The sequence below is a fragment of the Lagopus leucura genome, unplaced genomic scaffold, assembly GCF_019238085.1.
Source record: "Lagopus leucura isolate 7727_CA_CO unplaced genomic scaffold, USGS_WTPT01 Super-Scaffold_100017, whole genome shotgun sequence".
Lineage (NCBI taxonomy): Eukaryota > Metazoa > Chordata > Aves > Galliformes > Phasianidae > Lagopus > Lagopus leucura.
In genome coordinates, this window is record NW_024962271.1 from 8,249,647 (window position 1) to 8,255,646 (window position 6,000).

At 37.0% G+C, this 6,000-nt stretch overlaps 1 long non-coding RNA gene across 5 annotated transcripts in view; it reads left to right on the forward strand.

The window, feature by feature from the left end:
• LOC122183175 overlaps nucleotides 1-6,000 on the forward strand; it is a 368,354-nt gene that overhangs the window by 273,250 nt on the left and 89,104 nt on the right. For all 5 annotated transcript variants that reach the window (XR_006180127.1, XR_006180126.1, XR_006180128.1 and 2 more), the window contains 2 exons: nucleotides 1,226-1,368; nucleotides 4,479-4,667. This is a non-coding gene — a long non-coding RNA (uncharacterized LOC122183175). The remainder of the gene's footprint in view (nucleotides 1-1,225; nucleotides 1,369-4,478; nucleotides 4,668-6,000) is intronic.

Below are 6,000 nucleotides of genomic sequence, written 5' to 3' on the forward strand. Positions count from 1 at the left end.
AATGTAATGGATTGTCTTTATGCTGCATAGCAGTGTCTTTTGAATCACCTTCCGTCTTCACAAACAACAGCACTTATCTGAATGTGCTAGTGGTAAGGCTGCAGGGTAAAGACTTAGTAAAAAAGGAAAGATACAACACTACAAAATCCACCATTCACTTAACTATTTGTTTTTAAAACCACCTCATAATAAAACTGAATAGCTGAACCTAAGTCTGAAGTGCGAAGAAATGATGCTGAACGGTTGGGTTGGAATTTGGCCTGAATCTCCTTATTCCAACTGTGAATGCTAAATTAATCACTCAGATTTATGTGGAGGTGAAAGCTACACAACATCTTCATCAAAGAAAAATAGGGACATCCCTCAATAAAATGTGTGGTAACACTTTATTGACAAATGAATATACAGCTCCTCCCAGTTGCTCTATTTTAATATTGAGGACTGTAGCCGCATTGCAATTACATTACCAGACTGGTGTTTGCTAAAGATGCTTCGGTCTCTTCTGCTGCTCTGAAAACATATTTTACAAAGAGGCGGGTAGGGAAGGGAAGGCCAGGCAAAGGCAGGTTGTGCTCCATCCCTGAGCCTTATGGGGAAATAAGCCATGCACGGATAATAACAGTGCAAACAAGTTGATGCTGCTATTTTTAAACAAGCTATTATTATTGACTAACAGAGGTTGCTGGAGGTGGTATGTTGTTAATGACAAAAGCTCTGGAACAGTAAAATTGCTACTAATCTATGAGCTAGAGAGCCTGATAATGAGAAACACCTAAGTGCAGAATTAAACAGTCCTCTAAAATCATTTCCGCTACATGTTACTTGATAAGGAGACATAGGTTCCCAAGCAGATCTTTTTCTATCTCAGAAATCTCTGTCCGCAGAGATCTGTATTACTTCTCCATTCACAAATTAGAGGGATGAGAAAGTCCTGAGGGGATTATTAGTGCAGCTTTCTAAAAGAGAGATACCCAATTACTTTGAAACAGGCAAAAAAGCATTCCGGGACAAGCTATTTTAGGGACCATGCAAAGAAAAAAATAATTATGCCATGATCCTTAAGCAAGTGTGTGAATATGTAAAGCATTGGAGCATTGTGTGAAACTTTTTTCAGCATTGTATGGATGAAGAGTCATCACTGAACAGTCCAAACAATGTTTAGGTTTTTTTTCCTACTTATCTGAACCCACTGACATTTTTTGTTTTTTTTTTTCTTACTCCACAGAGACATGATGTGAGGAGGCCAGACCTGAACAAATTCCCTGGGTTGTGAATCATGTGGAAGCTCTGTGGGGGAACTGCACCTCTTGTTCAGTATAGACAGTTGTGAACCTGCTGACTGCATCTTTCTCCATCTTTACAATAGAGGTGAAGGAATTGTGATGTTCTTCAATATCTCTACAAATTCAGATTATAGGTATCTAAGTTTGGAACTTCTAGTGCTGCAGTTCTTAATTTCTACATGTACTGGATACAACTAATAACTACATACAAATTGTTCTGGAAATTCTGCCAGAATATGCAAAATGCGTTAGTTTTGTTTTATTAAATTTCCTTAAAAAGAACTTAGAATATTTTGACTTCAGTTAGGAACATCACTCAGTTCTGAGAACAACTGCTGAAAATCTGTAACATTAACTTAGGTTTTCTTTTTAAACCGTAAGCCTCAAAAATTGGACTTTCTCATAATTTGAAATGAAGTCTATAAATCAGCCTACATCAACTTAACACTGACTTTCTGAAAAGATTTGTGAACTTTAGCAGCTCTTTCAGCAGGCCTGCTCTGCATTTTGAGTTTGTAATGCAATGCAATCCAAGTGAGATTTATATGACTTCACGTTTTGTTGCAAACATTCACAGCTCAAAGCTATTACCTGACTGTCTTCCATATCAGGCCATTTATGTATCTAAGAAAACACTGGCATCTGTTTAATATTTTATTGCTTTAAAAATATCTTTGTTGTTCAGATATAATCTTGCTCTAGCATTTTCATGAATAGAGTATTTAATTTATTCTTGCGCTAGAGCTAAGGATGTGTACCTTCATAAAAGTAGAATTAACTCTGAGTTGACCCATAGTCTACATTGCAAGAAAATAATGCAATAGGAACCTTTCCATCAGATTAGACTGTATTTTTCTTTTGTTTTATTTTTTACTTATTTTTTTCTACTGTTTCTGAGTGTTTTCGTTGATTGTGAACAGAAAATATGCAATGTAACAATTCATAATGAACTTCCAAAAAAATACATTAAATGCATGCATATCATCATCAGGCCCTAGCAATCTGTGTTATCACTCATACATTAATTCTTAAGAAGTTTGAAATATTTACAGGTCGATCCTCCTTATTATTAAAAATGCATTATCAGGTATTTGTGGCTAAACTTAACGTGAAGATTGGAGGAAAGTAACCTTAATTATTTGGCTGTTAGCGAGGAGGACAGGGTAGGACGCTGGCTTTTAGAAGTGTTGCATGTCTATGTTTATTGTGTTACACACAGCAGCCTTTGAGACAGATGAGGGGCACCTTAAGGGGCTTAATGTCTAATCAGGGTTTCCTTCAGCTGTTACTGGTCCCAGATAAAATTTAGTAGTAGTTGCTGCAAGAGCTACTTGTTCTACGAAGAAATAAAGGAGCATAAGGCTATATGTGCTTCTCTGTACTGCAATTCTTTATGCTCTCCTCAACTGGTAAAGAGGTAGAGAAGAATAAACATAAGTAGGAAAACATTCATTCTTTTACTTTGTTGAGAAAAAGGCAAGATAGGAGATGTGTATTTCAGATCTTTTTTAAAGCAATGAGATCTTAGTAGGTGTTCTTAATTCTGTGTGCTGCACCAGTTAAAAAAATTCCTTCCACACTGGAAAGGACCCATGCTTTCGCAATTCACACATTCGACTATATAGTTAAAATTTGACTATGATTCTCGTTATAGTATTTAAAAGAAACTTCTTGTTACAATAGCTATGCTTCACATTTGGTTTTCTTCTGTCGTGTGGAGTTATCCTGAAGCAAGTTCAAACAATCCTAAATGCAGAATTCTGATTTCAAATCCAACTCTAAACCTTCTTTGGTTAGATATAAAATAATAAATGCATCTGCCCAAGTCTCTAAAAGCATGCAAATTTTGATTACATGGTGGATTCATTTAGATTAAACTATAAGAAGTTCCAGAGGGACTCACCATTGTTTTTCATCCCTTTGCCTCTCAAAGCTCTTAATCAAACAGATGTCTTCCGCTGAGTCTCTGAAGAGGCTCCAAATGAGGGCCAGTTTGGATTATGAGGAGCATGTTCTAGAGTCTTGTGGGCTTCAACGAGGAAGCCTTGGACTTCCTCCTGTTTTATGTAATGAGAAAAATAGCATAGTTGTTTCTGCTAACTGCAGCTGTGACAGCGTGGCAGAGGGATAGAAGTGATTGTAAGCTTTTTTCAGTCTTCTTAGTTGTCATCTTGGACATGCGTCATATCTCATGTCAGATAAACGTGGAGTGGGTCAAGCTGAGATCAAGGTTTTTGTGCAGAGATGAGACAGCTCTTAGCAAGCTGTTGAAGTCCTATGAACAGGAGTCTGATTGAACATGATGGCAGTGACAAAGTGTCGTCTGGAAGAAGTGGCTCAAATATGCTCTCTCTGGAGTAAAACATGCGCTTACGGTGTTCTGTGTGCATAATGTTGAGTCCCTGTGAACTTGCATGTTGCCCATGAGAGCCAGTGGGTTCTTGCCACTTTTGAACTCTGTTGCTTTTACAGATTCTCTGTTTCCTGTGGTTGGTCCTATAAAGAACAGTGACAGTGGAGATTCCCAGGCTAGATCCCAGTGATCTAGCTGGTGACCTAATGAAATTGACCTAATGATAACTGGTGACCTAATGAAATTGACATTATAACCATAAGGCAAATGCTTGCATGAGAAGCAAGACAGATTGGCTAACTGAAGACAGAGGTACATGCTAATATAGCTAGGAGATAGCTTTATTTCATACATCTGTGTCTGTGTGGGTCTTTAACATCCCATTTATTTTGTTGAAAATGGAATAACGCCCTGATCTTTGAAAATATGTGTTTCAGAATGTAGTGTGCCTTGGTGTCAAACATGGCTGTATCCTGAGAGCAAAATATTAACCTATAGTAACAGTACTTTACACTTACCTAGCAGCTCTCAAATAATCATCTCTGTGCACTTTAATTAATTAACCTTTACAACAACATGTCTTTGAGGGTTAGCTAAGGATCAGAACTGAGTGAGCTGAGGAAAAAGTTTCTTATTATTCATTTGTACAAACACTATTTTTTATTTGAGTGTATTTGTGTTCTTTTTACAGATTTGCTTTCAGATAATATTTCTTAGAATTTTTTTTATCATAAATTCTCACATATTCATCAAATAAAAATAGGATTTCATATATTTGTTAGTGTATTTTTGAGTGTTCATTGCTTCTCACTTTCACTTCTCCTCACTGTTCCTTCTTATAGTAATGCTGATTCTCAAGTCTGTCTGCTCCACTGTGAACTCCAAAACATTAAGTAAGGCAAAATTGCTCAAAACTTGCATTGAACTGGTTGCCAGAATGGTCCAATTAGAGAACAAAACCACACCAGGCCTCTTAACTAGCCACATTGCAGTGCTCAAAGTTTCACTAACAGCTTCTTAGGAAGATAACCGTAAGTAAAACACAAGTCAAAGACATTTGTGAGTATTTTGAATAATTACTATATTTAATTTTGCTATGAGTTTTAACTTGCTTAGAAATTGATAATAAGTAAGTAGTGTACATGTTCAGAATCTAGGAATCTTTCGGCTATCCTCTGAGAAAAAGCAGAGAGGCCTCGGTCTGTTTTGGCTGGGGGAGAGATGATCTTATCTCCACATATGGGGTCCAGGCTCTTTTCAGCAGTGTGCAGTGACAGGACAAGGGGCAATGAGCAAAAATTGGAACACAGGAAGTTCCATACAAAATGAGGAAGAGCTTTCCTTTAAAGGTAAGAGAACACTGGAACAAGCTGCCCAGAGAGGCTGTGGTCTCCTTCCTTGGGCATACTCAAAATCCCACCTGGACTCCTTCCTGTGCTACCTTCTGTAGGGAACCTACTTCAGTGATCTCCGGTGGTCCCTTCCAACCCGTGTGAATGTGTGATTCTGTGACTGCGTCCTGATGTTCACATTGCACCGTCTCTCTTAAATGTATGGTAGAATAACATGATGTGAAGGCATTCTCTAGAAGAGAATGTCCTTAACTACTTAAGATACATGGATTTTATATGGTGTTTTAAATACGTTGCTAGATAGTAGAATTTAGAGCGAATGGAGTATGGAAATATCAGACTAGGTTTGCTGTGTTGGATGTAAACCACTAATGGTAACTGAAGAAAATTTGGAAGAGGATTTTGATTCCCCGCTTCCTTTTCCCTATAGCCTAAAATTGATGGAGTTTCTTTATGTTCTCAGTGTATTGCAATGTGGCGATGATTAGCTATTGCTATTAGGTTTGTAAAGAAAAAGATTCTCTGTGTTACTTTCATTTGAAATGTTTTCTTCCTGGTAATTATTTGATACATCTTGAACCAGATTAGCTTATTCAGGTTTGTGGTTGATCTAATAGTCGTGTTCCAACATTCACAGGTGCCAATTTGGCTGTAGAGCCACTTGGATCATGTTTAGCTCTAACTGCTAAAAAGATCTCTGGTCATTTATCTTAGTGAATCAGACAGTATCTAAATGTGGATAGAAATCCAAACTAGACTTTAGCATTGTTTATATGGCACTAAAGGTCTCTTTTTCAGAGGCTAACTCTTCAACTTTTGTCTTTTTGGTTTGTGTTTTGTTGTTTTTTTTCACTTTTAGGTTTACACTTTCAATTGCTCTATCACATGTTGTTTGTTTGCTTACACGGAGTTTTCATAAAATGACCTTGTGCTAGGATTTCTCTCTTAAGATTAACTATTCTTTGTTGTTCTATTGTTTCATTAAAAAAAAAAAAAAAAAAAAAAAAAAAAA